Source organism: Halichoerus grypus, chromosome 5 (assembly GCF_964656455.1).
Source record: "Halichoerus grypus chromosome 5, mHalGry1.hap1.1, whole genome shotgun sequence".
Taxonomy (NCBI): domain Eukaryota; kingdom Metazoa; phylum Chordata; class Mammalia; order Carnivora; family Phocidae; genus Halichoerus; species Halichoerus grypus.
The window spans coordinates 5,410,834-5,425,395 of NC_135716.1; the positions used below are offsets into that span (position 1 = coordinate 5,410,834).

Here is a 14,562-nt window from a genome sequence, read left to right on the forward strand (position 1 = left end):
AGATATTGAATGGGAAATACTTAAAACAAACAAAAAAAATCATTGGTTACATGAAATTCAAATTTAACTGGTGGTATATATATTTTATTTGCCACACCTGGCAACCCTAATTTCAGGGGAAGTACACAATGTAGTAGACATCGTGGCTCTGAGCTCTCATGAATGCATAAGTGTCAAATAACTGCCTTTTCTATAAAATTGAGAGTTAAAGTGATGTAATCAGATGGACATAAATGAGGATAACATACCGTAAGGCATGTTAACATTTAAAGATTTGACCACTTTACAGGTAATCTAGAAAAGAGACAGGTAGACAGATAGACATGAGCATGGTTTTCTGTGTTTGAATTCTCAAAAGCAATTCCTAAACAAGGAATTTAGACAAGCGATTTATTTGGAAGGTGACCCTGGAAACATCGGTAGGAGAGAAGTGATAGCAGGTAGAGGAGAAAGCCGATGCAGGTGCTAATGAGCAAGAGCTCTATGTGGGCTGCAGTCAGCCCTGTTGGAACCTGTGGGAAGCAGCATCAAAGATGCCTCAAACCCAGAGTCCATCCATAAATGAGTGGATAAGGAAGATGTGGTTTTTGTGCGCGCGCACATGCACACACACACCCGTATACACACACAGGAATATTACTCAGTCATAAAAAAGAAGGAAATCTTATAATTTGCAACAACATAGATGGATCTAGAGGGTATAATGTATGCAAATACTATATGATTTCACTCATATGTGGAATTTAAGAAACAAAACAAACAAAAACAGGCAAACAAACAAAAAAATCAGACTCTTAACTACAGAGAACAAACTGGTGGTTGCCAGAGGGGAGGTGGGTGGAATGGGAAATGGGGACTGCCAGTTCGCTGGTACCCAGTGAGAGAAAGCCCCATGTGGAAGGTGATAGGTACTTACATTAGGACTCCTTCAGAGGTCCGGGATGATATTTGCTGAAGAGACGTAGGTTGAGCATTCACAGAAGCTGCCACAATATGTCTATCAATCAATATATAGAAATAGAGATCAAACCTATGATAAATTTTATGTTGTATTTAGATACATATTCAGACCATATCTGAGCAGATTCCAGTTGTTTGTAATATTGGTTCATCTTTGTACAATTTAGTCTGACCTCACTGACCCTGCGGGAAACCCCACACTTGTAAGTCTCTATATGTCCCCTGTGGGCTCATGTGCTCCAAATTCTCTCCACAGTTAGTCCCGGGACCAGCAGCCACCATGCATGGCCTTGCCCTACAGCATCTCTGCCCACCAAAGCCAACTCATTCCTTCTCCAGTCTTCTCATTTCTGTGCTACTGTTGTGTATCTCATTGAACACCCAGGAGTCCGGCTTCAATCCATTTGTTGTTAATGGGTCTTACCCTGATAACTTTACTGTAAGGAAGTCACAGTCGGGGGAAAGTGGCTGATATGAGATTATGGAAAAGACCAAAGAGGGGACTATTTTTAAATTCCAATAAGAAGTCCAAAAAGTAGATTAGTGATCCATCAAGAAATTGATATAATTTAAAGCTCTTGGGTTAATTTCTGCCACCACCCATTTTGTGAGTTTAGTAACTGCATCCCTATAATTCAGCTCTCAAAGAAAGTCTGTAATAGACTATTAATGAAAGGGACCGAGTCATACCCCAAAGGTTTCACCCCATGAAACCCCACAGTGTCTGTGGAGAATTACCTTTCACAGATGCATGTGGGGCTCCAGGGGGTCACAACCTCTATCATTAGAGCTACCAAGATGGTATTATAGAGGTGATATTTTTAATTTGAAAGGGAAACATTTACTACCTGTAAGAAACAGCTAACAGTACCACGCCAAATAAAATGGATTCCTTCTTTTAAACATCTCTGCCTTTGATTCCTTGGCCGCTACCAATAGGGAGGGATTTGGTGCTGTTTTCTGGGTGGGAAGGGTCTGGTCCACGCACAGTAACTGCTGGTGAAGCAACATGCTCACAGAGCAGAGCCCGAAGAGGGAGAATACTTCTGAGCCGTGCCTGTGACCAGGATGTGCTTGCCGCCACCTAGGCGGTGCGGGTAAGTCAGGGAATGTCCGCTAGGTCTAGGTGCTGAGAGCCTTGTGAGGCTCTGTGTGTTGCTACTGTGTCTGGTTTTTCTAACCTGAAGAAGGCCTCTCTAGGGACACGGTCCAATTCTTATCCTCTGTATCTTCTAGTTGAGGGTTAGCGGATCCGGCCAATATAAGTGCAGGACACCTCCAAAATCGGAAGTTCAGATTAACAAGAATACACACACATATACAGAATAATACAACACACACACAATACATATGTATGTATATATACATATCACACATATATACAAACCCACATCGTGTTTTTGTTTGCTCGTGTTTTAGTGTAAGTATGCTCCATGAAACACTGGGGACACTGAAAAAGAAAATTGTTGTTTATCTGGAATTCAGATTTTCCTGGTGTTTTATATTTCATCTCACAACCATGTTCTCTCCCCTGCTTGCCTGGGCTGGGATCGCCTGCTCACCCCAGCGCCCTCACCACAGTCTTGGCCTGAACGCCACTCCAGGTGGAGACAGAACACTCCTTCATGGCTATGCTAAGTGGGCACTGCTGAGGACATCTACAGAGGTCAGGCCCCCGGTCGCACCACTGTGTTGACCTCCTTCCAGAACATTCCGAAACATTAGAAGACCCTGAGGAACAGACTCGTCCACCAGGCCTCACTAATCCCTATCATGCCCTCGCTCATGCTCGGAGTGGACAGAGGCTTCAGCTCCCTTCCAGTCTGGCCCTTCACAAACTTGAAGGGACATTCCAAGGTCTGAGTACATTTTCCCGAATCTCTTACCAGCACAAATATCTCCCCCAGCATAGTATTAATTCTATTACGTTTTACTCAGTTTCCAGGTCCTCCTTAATATGCCACTCCCATACCTCTTCTGCTGAGGATGCTTGCTGAGCTCCACGTATGCGCTCTTTCATTAGCTTCCCTTGTCTCCTGTCCTTTTATTACTCCTATTTGTTCTGAATTTAAGGGGGAGTCTTAATTATCATCATAGTGCTCAGAGTCGTTGCCCTTGCCAGAAAGAATAAAAAAAAAATCACTTGTCCACTGCCCCTTTAAATGTCAAGACTTTTTACTGTGGGATATTATCTCAAATTATTACCAGAAATCTTTGCATGTAGGGGACTTTGCATTTGCAGAGTTACATAATTGACAGTCAGTAAATTATCCAGATCAGAGTTGGGAACATAAGAATGGTAGGATTCTCCTCATTTACTATGTGTTCTGTAGAACAAAATGTAAAGTGTAAATAGAATTTTTCTTTTTTCTGTCATCCAGGTGTTTGGATACCTGTATGACTTGTCCTTCACACCCTTTCTAAATTTATGTATTTTATTTATTTATTTATTTATTTATTTTAAAAAATATGGAACACTTCACGAATTTATGTCATCCTTTTTTTTTTTTTTTAAAGATTTTATTTATTTATTCGACAGAGTGAGAGAGTACAAGCAGGGAGGAGTAGTAGAGGGAGAGAGAGAAGCAGGCCTCCTGCTGAGCAGGGAGCCCGATGCGGGGCTTGATCCTAGGACCCTGAGATCATGACCTGAGCCGAAGGCAGACGCTTAACCATCTGAGCCACCTAGGCGCCCCTATGTGTCATCCTTACACAGGAGCTATGCTAATCTTCTCTGTATCATTTCAATTTTAGTATCTGTGCTGCCAAAGCGAGCACTCACACCCTTTTTTAAATTTAAAAATTTTTTTAATTTTTATTTATTTATTTGTTATTTGTTTGCTTGTTTGTTTATTTAAGTAGGTTCCATGCCCAGTGTAGAGGCCAAAGCAGGGCTTGAACTCACCACCCTGAGATCAAGACCTGAGCTGAGATCAAGGGTCAGACACTTAACTGTCTGAGCCACCCAAGTGACCCCACCCCCCCCTTTTTTTTTAAATGAATGATTGGAAATACCCAAATGATTCCCTGACAATTTTACTTCACACCATGAATTCATATGGTATTGATTAAGTGTAGCTCAGAAATTGTAGCAAAATTTGAGGTGCAATACAGGGATTCATATGCCTGAGATTAAGATTATTCTTCAAAGGTGGATAGATTGGTCACCAAGTTGTTTACCTATATCCCAGGCACAGAGCTCAACTACATTTCCCAGCATCCTTTGCAGTTAGGCAAGGACATGTGATGGTTCATCTGATATGAGTGTTCAGAGGAATGTGGGCAGTGGGGACATTTCCAGGTCCACCCCATAATGCCCTCCTATGTGGACCTCTGCTGTCTTTCCCATACACAACTGCATGGATAGGACTCTGGGAATCAAGGTTGGAGCAAGCACAAGATAAAAAGACTGAGCCTCTGCTAAAGGGGTTTCCTAGGACAATCTCTTGACCTGGAATACTCACATTGAACTACATTATGAGCATGAAATAAACTTTTATTGAATAAAGGCTTTAATTTTTTTAAGAGCAGCTAGCTCTCAAAACTAATGGGAGACATTTATTCATTCATCCAGTAAGCCAGTAAGTAGTTCTTGAGATATATGCTGAGTACCCCCCATATGGCAGAGACTCTGTAAGTCATATACTTTGGTAAGTGAAACACACATACTTATTGCCATGATGGAGCTTGCAATTTACCAAGGAGAAGGGACAGCAAGGAAAAATTCAGGAAGCATGTACCTTGTGATAAATGCTATGAAGGAAACAAGTGGGAGAGATTGTTCCTCTGCTAAATACCTGCTTATATACGGTGGTTGTGGATGAATTCTTGGAGGAAGTGATGTATAGGCTGAGACAGGATGGATGAGAAGGGTTAGCCATACAGGGAGTCAGCAAGGAGGATATCAAGAGTCTGGAACAACAGCATGCATCGATTTGGTAAAGACATCAGTGGGGAAGGAAGCTCCTATTCCTGACTCATAGTGAGAAAGCCAGAGAACAGGTGATTGGAAAAGTTGGCAATACATGGGGTATGGGGGCATATGGATCCCACACAAGGATCTGAAATTTAAGTGCAAACAGGTTTGTTTATACCCTAAAGGAATTTAAGCAGAGTATTGGCTTAAGAGGAGTGACATTTCAAAATATCATTTAGGCTGCTGTGCATAGAATTGATACAACGGAGTGAAAGCAAGGGTGCAGAGGAAAAGGAGTGGGGTATTTCAGTACTAATGGTAAGAGGTGGTGGTGGTTTAGACTGAGTGAGGTGGCAGGAGAGGCAGAGGTAAGTGGGTAAATCCAAGACAAGTTTGGAAGGTAGAATCAGCACACTGAAGTAAAGATTGTGCATGGGGGTACAAAACAGAGGGGTGTCAAAAAGCCTCTCCAGTTTTATAGTTTGATCACATGGGCCAACACCGATATAAGATAGGAAGAGCAGAGATCAAGTGAAGACCAGGTTGAAGATAGGATCATCTTAAGAGATGGACTTGTTAGGTGTAAGATGGGAGATATATAGAAACAACATCAATGTCCATCAAGGAATGAATTGACAAAGAAAATGTGGTATATACATACAATGGAATATTTGTCAACCTTACAGAAGAAAGAAATCTGGCCATTTGTGACAACATGGATGAACCCGGAAGACATTCTGCTAAGCCAAATTACTCACACAGAGAAGGACAAATACTACATGATACCGCTTATATGGGGAGTTTAAAATAGCCAAATTCATACAAGCAGAGAGTAGAATGATAGTTGCCAGGGGTTGCAGGGGCGGGTAGGGGAAACAGGAAGTTATTAGTCAAAGGGTACAAAGTTTCAGTCATATGAGATGAATAAGTGCTTGAGACCTATTGTACAACACTTTGCCAGTAATTAATTACATCCTATTGTATACACAAAAATGCACTAAGAAGGTAGATCTCATGTTAAGTGACCTTCTCACAAACACAAAATAATAGTAATCAATAAAGAAGGTGGGAGGAAACTTCTGGAGGGGATGGGTATGTTTACGGCATAGACTGTGGTGATGGTTTTGTGGAGTCATATGTATTAAATACGTACAGTGTTCTTGTGTGTCAATCATACCTCGATAAAATCATTTTTTTAAATTAATGAAAATATATCTTTATACATCCTGAAAAACAAATGAGCCCAAGAAGTTCTGTTACATACCAGTGTGTTCTGAATTGCTCGCTTCTGTTCTCCAGTTTTAGTCCATTAAAAACATTAGCAACATCCAGGGGAATACACTTTCTGGGCACTAATTGTGCTGTTAAGGGAAAAGTGAATAGATCTGCTTTAAGGTTGAATTACTGGAATTAAAGAATTCATTAAAATTTGTACATAAGCCCTATTGGGAGAAGAAGCACACTCTCTTTGCAGTTAGCTCTGTTCAAATCATTCGCCGGAGATGTAGAGGAGCATTACCTGTTCTATGATTCCTGTTGTAAACATCACCCTTGAGTGGAATAAATGGTTTCTTTAGCTCTGCCCCACCCCCTCCTTTATTTATTTATTTTTTTCCCAAATGTATTTCTATTGGTCTGTCTTTCCCTCTTTGGAGGCTAACAACAAACCGTAATTTATTTCCTTTGTGTTTAACCTACCAGTACTCTCCATACCAAGCCGTGAAAACCACAGGTTTGTTTATTGAACAGATGTCTGATGCGCGCACCCTGTGCCACCTTACTCGATGTGTTCCAAGTGGGAGCTACCTGGAAGCGTCGGTCTGGCCACCCAGGGAGAGAACACACAGCAAAGCAGGGGTGTGAGTGAGAATGCCATTTTAGGGGGAAGAGGGCTGAGGAAGGAACTTGGTGGAACTCAGGCATTTTGCTTGAGTGTCTGAGTAAATAACGCCGCTGTGGACAGAGTGAAACATGAGGACAGAGTGAGCTTTGGCAGGTTGGGGCATACCAAATTTGAGTATGCTGAGAAACAGTGAGATGGATGTGTCTGTTAGGCAGTTGTGTATTTGGGTCTGGAGCCAGACAGAGATACAGTCTCCCAATGTGGATAGCAGTTAGCAGCCCTGAGGTGGTGTCCTTTTGTTCACCATTACTTAGACACGCAAGAGAAAGGGGGAGCACAGAGGCTCTCATGGTACTAAGTGTCTAACTCTATACCGTATCTCGTGGTAACCTTTCCAGAGCTTACGACATGCATGCTATGACCTTTATTCAACAGAAGGAGACTGAACTTCAGGGAATGAAGTGGCCTGCTCCTTCCAGGACTCACCCTTCAGTCTGGTGTATTCCAAAGTTTGAGTTTTCAGCTGCATGGAGCAGGGACCATGATGTGTTTCCAATGACGGCTGGTGCCTGATGCTCCTATAACACATTCATCTCTCGTTGTACAGCAACTATCTGAGAGGTGTTTGACTTTGTCTTGCGTATAAAAGAGGTCCCAGTGCTTGCCAAAAGGATAGATGAATGAGAAATTAGTGGTAAAAAAGATTGTTCGGTGTAAAATCACCCTGTCTAGTTACAGAGACCTATAAAGTATGGATTTGAGTATTTTACACTCTCCCTCTGATCGAAAGCCTCCTGCAGACCCAAATCTAGAATAGGACACAAATATTTGAAATGGCCCTCTGGACTCTTCTCCATCTAGCCCAGCGTGTCTTTTCAGATTTTCTTCCCACGGTTCCTGTTTATTCACTAAGATTCAGTTGTTCTGTACTCCCACCTGTGCCCTCATCCAGTGGCTTTTGTTAACCTTTTGTTATTCATCTTCCCTGGAATATTCTCCCCTATTCATTGAAGATCTAATTCCTATTCCACTTTCTATACCAGGTATGTGACTTTTCAACCCTCAGAGCTTCCCAAACTGAAGCAACCTTCAAAAAAAATCACATCACTCCATAGTGAAGCATCTGAAAAGAAAACACAGTAGTCATTTTTCCTATATTCAAGTTAACTGGAGTGGTGGTATGGGTATGGGTGAGGATATCAATGGAGGCTTAGAGACAGACAGAGATAAGAATGTAAATTCATGCTTACACATTACACCTTCAATATTCATAGTTATTGTCAGGTAGAGGTGGGAAGGTAGGGCACCTGAGGGAGGAGGGACTTAGCCAACACACCACAGCACCACCTTTCTCTCTGCGAAAGCATCTGTAAAATGCTTTGGAATATGACCAAAAAAAATGGCATACTTAGGGGAACTTCAAGGATTTGCTCTAGTGTAAAGGGTGTTCAAACATGTGTGTGTGTGTCTGTATGTGCTTGAGTATTCTGTGGGTCCTGAATCTCTGATAAACAATGGAAAAAAAGAAGGATGAATTATTAGTGTCTGAATCTTAATGGATTTAGATAACATCCTAAGGTGATTAGGTTCTGAAGGAACAAATAAATCAAGGAATTGTAATACCTGGGACATATCTTGTGACCTCGTTGGAAAGACAGTGTTTGATTTGGGTTATATTGATCTGGGTTTCAATCCATCCTTCTCAGTTACTAGCCATGTGACCTTGGATATTTTATTTAATCCATCAGTCTCTATAAAATAAAATAAAAACGACTGTCTGAGGATTCATAATATAATGTACATAAGCTTTCTGGAACATAGTGTGTTCTTGATTCATTTTGCTTTTATGTTTAGCACAGTATTTTAGCCACCATGATGGTTGATTTTAGGTGTCAACTTGACTAGGGCACAGAGTATCCAGACTTTGATCAGACTTTATTCTGGGTGTGTCTCTGAGGGGGTTTTGAGGTGAGATTAACATTTGAATCAAGGGACTGAGTCAGGCAGAAGGTCCTTCCTAATGTGGTGGGCCTCATCCAATCAGCTGGAGGCCCGGATAGGAGGAAAAGGCTGAGCAAGAGGGAACTCTCACTTTGAGTGAGGGGCATCGATCTTCTCCTCCTTTGGACTTGGATTCAGACTTGAAGTTACACCATTGTCTTTCCTGCTTCTTGGGCCTTCTAACTTGTGCTGGAACTATAGTGTGGCCTCTCTTGGGTCTCCACTTGTGGACTGCAGATAGATATTGGGACTTCTCAGCCTCCATAATCACATCAGCCAATCCCTCATTATATATCTCTTGACAGATAAAGAGTGAAACAGATATGTAGAGAGAGAGGGAAGAGAGAGGTAACACTTTGAGGAAGGATTTTCTTATTTAAATATGTCATGAAATAAAATAATGAGGAGCCTTTAGCTACTATAGGATTTCTGTGGCACTCCTGGGAAATAGAACAGATATAGCCGATCCCCCGGAGATCTGGCTGTTGCCTGAGCTGGAGCTCTAAATGGCAGCAGGGGAAGTGTAGCCCTGCAAGTAAATTAGAAATTATACTGAATCTTGAATAGTAGAATATCTATAGATATATAGATGTATATGAATACTCATCTATATGTGTATTTATCTTTATTGAATCTGTATCTATCTCTATATTTATCTATGTATCTATGAATCTATCTATAGATAGATGATCTGCATCTATATCTCTGTATGTATGTATCTATCTCTCTATCCATCTCTAGCTCTCTTTTATCTATCATCTATCTATCTATCTATCTATCTATCTATCTATCTATCTATCATCTATCATCTTGTATTGATTCTGTTTCTCTGGAGAACCCAGACTAATACATCCACTAATACATAGGAAATAGCCTGTGTCTTAGCTTCTCACGGGACAGGGTGTATGCAAACACATGCACACAGGTAGTTTATTTTAGAAAGTAATTCCATGGAATAAAAGTGGGTGATCTGGAAAGAATGAAACAAGATTGCAAGAAAAGCCAAGCCAGGGATGAAGAATTGAGCTGGTTACTGGTGAAGGTCACTTATACTAAATTTTGCTTAGACTCTGTAAGAAATTGCTTAGAACATGCCTCCAAAGGACCTACGTGAGGTGTGGTGGAAGAGGTGTTGGATCCCGTGCCTCATTGGTCGGTGACATGCCAGGGCTGAGAACCCTGCATATTGTCTCATGCTGCACACTGTTGAGTAGTCAGAGTGAGATCAGCATGGTGTACTCGACACCGGGATCATTGGACTACACTTACTTACTTCTGCTTAATGCCATGGTGAATGGGTCAGAAGGAGACAGGATATAAAAGTTTCCCATCACACCCCATTAGGGTGATGCAAGTTCTGTCCAAAGAAATATGATTTAATGGAATAAGCACCACCTTTTGAATCAAAAGGCTCACAAAAGGATCATAATTTGGGGAAATAGAGAAAGCATGAAAAATGGGAAGATTTTTTTTTTTTTTTAAATTAACAGGGACACACAGTGATCTGATCTGATACTGTTTTCTGGCCATAGGCTTTGTTGTAATTTCCCCTTTCTGCTGGAGGGTCCTGTACTTTTCCTTTCATCTTCAGTCAAGAGGGTGGCTCTCCTGTCATGATGTATAGTTTTTCGTGTGTGAGAGGTTGTGTGGGGTATATGAGATGGAGAGAGCTATCCTCTTCCTGTACCAGGGAGAAGCATCAGGAGTCAGGATACCCAAGGGTTAGGTTCACTCTGCCACTTGCTAGCCCCGTGATCTTGGTCTACCCTTGTCCCCTCTGAGCCTCTTTTGTAAAAGGGAAGACTCTGATGGACTCTGCCCCACCTGAATAAAAACTAAGTCTTGTACCATGATCACAGAAGTGAAGAGAAACTGTCTGCCCCACTCATGCTCCCCTTTATGCTTGACGTGAAATTCTGTCATCTTATACAGATCCTAATCCCCGGCGCAAATGAGTCTGGTGAAATGCCTCCTAACTCTTTAATGCAGCCCCTTTCAAGAGGAAAAACATTTTCACACATTAAAACAGGAAACACAAATGAGTCATTCTCTCCCTGGTGACCAGACTATTTATTCAGTAAACATTTTCTCCCTCGAAGCCCTTTTCAGAGCCCCCTGCTGCACGTTGTCATTCAACATCTTATTATATGAAGTCTGTCCAGCCATGACTTTGGACTAATGGGGTTGCAGCCAATCTATTCTGAGGATGGATTCATTAGATGCTAATTGCACAAAGAGTGTCCAAGTTAATTCCCACCTCTTCCATTTGTATATTCCTGGATCCTAGACAGTAATAGCTAAAAACCCATCTATCTCCATGGTAACAGAGGAAGCCATAAAGAACCAATAGAGCTTGACCATGCTAGGGGGAGAGAATCCGTAGGTAGGAAGTAATTGCATTTTAAACAGGATGAGTGCCAGCTTTCAGAATAGGGTGCCGTGCTCAGACAAGGAGAGGATCTGCAAGGACACTGACATTCACCCCAGGATTTGGTAGCCACTTAATGGAGCCCCAGGTAGAGGGTTTGATAGAGAATAGGCCAGGCAGGAAAAGCAAGTGGTAGGGTAGCAAGTTACATCACAAACAGTTGCTGATATGCAGGGGATTCGAGAAAAGGGAGTAAGAAATGATTGGGGTAGCATGTACTCATTCAGTCAGGATGTCCTAGATATTGCCTGTTGCTTACCAAGTAGAACAATCTACAATCTGGGGATGAAGTCACGAGTAAGACAGACAGACACACTCAGCTCCAGTTCTCAGGAAGCATGCATTCTTTCAGAGCATAAAAGCCAGGACCAAGCTGTCAAGAAAATACACAAAATAATTATAAACTTCAGGAAGGGTTGACAAGCATAGGAACGAGGTTGGCCACGAAATGAAAAAGAACAGAGGAAGGCATCTGGATTTGAGCATTCAGAGAACGCCCCTGTGAGGGAGGACAGACAAGGGCTGAAGGGCCAAGAGCCAGGAAGCAACCAATGGTGGGAGAACTTGCAGTCAGAGGCAAGGGCATGGGTGATGGCTTATGAAGCATGTTCTCAGCGTCTCCTGGATTTATGTCCACCTCTGCCATGTTTTCTTTCATCAGATGATACATGTAACTGAGCTTGAGGGCAAATCAAATCATCTCCAAATTGGAAATGATTTTTGTTCACTGCACCTTGATAGAAGAGGTCAGGAAATTTGTTTTCACAATGCTTATTGGTGGAAGAGGGTAATAAGCCATCACACAGTCTCCTCAAATGATCAGTCATGAGAAAGTTCTGCTCACTCAGATTTCTCTGCCTATAGCATGAAGCGGGAAGGGGGCAGAATCCCCAAGGAATCTCTTTGGAAAATAACAGCTGCTGCCAGGCATCATGGGGTCAGTGGTGCCTGGCAGAGGCCACTGCTGGCCCTAGCTCTGCCAGCTCAGGTGCCAGAGTTGTCACCTGATGGTGGAACCTTGGCTTGTCATCCCAGTGAGGGGCTTAGCTATTCTATCCCCATTGCTTCCAGGGGCAGCAGGTCTGACATGTTAGGTTGGGATGGACTGATCAGCTCAGCTTCCCTCCTTGTGGCCGGCAGCAGTGGGGAGGAAGAGCAGAAGAAAAAAGGATCTCACAAAAATAGCAGGAGAAGTCACATAAAGCTGGCTGACGAACTAGGAAGGGGATAGCAGGGAACAGTATGTCGAACAGACTAGTGGAAGAGAACGTCTGGAAAATTCCTGAGGCGTAGGCTGGTGCCCTTGCTGGATTCCATGGACTTTCTGGAGAATGTTGTATGTGAGGGTTAGATTTGTTTTAAGGACTATCAGATTCCTAATGGTGGCCACCAAATCCTGACATCCAATTTCTTTCTTCCTGCATCCTCTTTTCTCTCCAGCCCTAAATCTTTGCTGTAATGTACTGAAAAACTAATTAGGCAAATAAGACATATGAGTAGTTCTAAGAAAAAAAAAAAAGGCAAAAGATGTCTTTGGTTTCTCCTGCCTGACAAGCAAATAAAAATCTTTAAAAAATAAATAAACAAATTTCATCACTGGGAGATTGGGGAAACAACCATCACATAAAACAGAACATCCAGAAATAGCGTAGATCAAACCAGGAAGGAAAGAAAGGAGGGAAAGGGGTGCAAAGCCTGAATCATAATTTTCCTTACAAGGAGTATATTGAAATTGGTAGAAAGTAAATGGAAACTTTGACAAATTCTAGAAATATTTCCTAAACTTAGGGCTGAGGCTAAAAGTAAAAGCAGGTAATAAAAGAGAGAAAAGCCTTCCATTTGGGATGCTGTCACTCAGGAATCCTGAGTTCTCTGGTCAGGAAAGAATGAAGGCATCCCAGGGAATGTCATGCAGGGAGCCTCCTGGAGCAGGGGGACAGAGAACCTGCCCACAGTGGGGCACCAGCTCCCCAAATAAGAAACCTCTTTGTCTGAGGAGCCAGTGGTCACAAGTCAGGACATGCTGTGAGGGTAGCCATCCTCATCCAGCTGCGATTGGTTTCACTATCTTCTTCAAAAAAACAAAACAAAACAAAACAAAACAAAACAAAACAAAACACAACCCAGCATTTGTAAATGCCTTTGGCTGGGAAATATTTGGATAATCCTCCTCTTTTTCCTCCTCCAAAACAAAAACAAAAACAAATCAAACAAACAGGCAGGGAAACAGAAGGTATATGAGTAGAAGTTCTTTTTCAAATTTGTTTTTAAGTTCCCTTTCACTAGTTGATGTTTTTTTCTTAATAGTGAAAGAAAAGTGCGGGGCGGGGGGCGGGGGGAGAGGGAGAGGAAGGGAGGGAAGGAGGAAGGGAAAGAGAAAGAGAGAGAAAGAGAGAGAGAGTGATCCTTGATATCAAGGACAGGCTAATAAAGGGAGCACTACAGGTAGGCACATCTGAATGGCATGAGACTCAAGAATGTTGCCCATCAGAAATAGAGACCAGGAGAAGAAGCAATGTATGGAGAGCTGGTTTCTTAGCGGAAATTGTTTAAAATTATAGTGAAAGAATTTCCTTGAATATGCTATTACCCTAACTTGTTTTTCATCTACCAAAGACCATTGAATAATTGGACTGCTAACACAAATCTGTCATTCAGTCAGAAAGATTAGGATTTAAATGGAAAATACTAAGGGAAGCCCAAGTGTTCAGTGAAAGGAATCAGGAAAATCTATTGACATTATTTTAGAGCACGTCATATCTAACTCATTGCTTTCCCCTTTAAGGAAATTGTGATAGGGATAGATAGATGAAAGATAGATGATAGATAGATAGATAGATAGATAGGAAAAAAGATAGATATAGATTTCAAAATGCTGCTCAGTAAATGGTTTGTTTAAGAAAGCAGAAGCCATGTTATTTATCCCAACTACAGTAGGATGTAATGCGGACTATGAGTGGATATAAGGCCCTCCTTGATGGGAGCCGGGGACAGAGATCAGGGAAGTTGATACCAGTCCATTCAGCTAACAGCATCATAATACCTCCTTCACCCCTGCATTATTTATCCTCTTGGAAGTTTCCACGAGTGGACAAGAGTGAAGTGGGTGGTTCTCCAGGGTTTGCACGGAAGCTGATTCAAAGCTCCTAGCTGCCTCCATCTCTGCCTGAGCAGAGAACAGAGGACAGCCACTTTCCTCCCTTCCACCTTTTAAACCACACAGGCCCCTCATGGGCAGATCCTTGTGGGGGGCCACGGTGGGCAGAAGGTTCTGGAAAATCATGTGTGATGCAGAGGGACCTTGCAGGGAGCTGAGGTGACGGTGAACTGACAGAGACCAGAGTGGTGTTTATCACAGACATTCTGTAAGATGGAAAACTGAAAGCCACTTCACGTTTTCACAAATTTGGATTA

General features: G+C 42.1%; 1 non-coding gene across 1 annotated transcript; it reads right to left on the minus strand.

Moving 5' to 3' along the window:
* Positions 1 to 3,630: 3,630 nt before the first annotated feature.
* Positions 3,631 to 3,738, minus strand: LOC118531650 (U6 spliceosomal RNA). Its single transcript, XR_004915310.2, has one exon. It is a non-coding gene; the product is annotated as a U6 spliceosomal RNA (small nuclear RNA).
* Between the last annotated feature and the right edge of the window lie 10,824 nt (positions 3,739 to 14,562).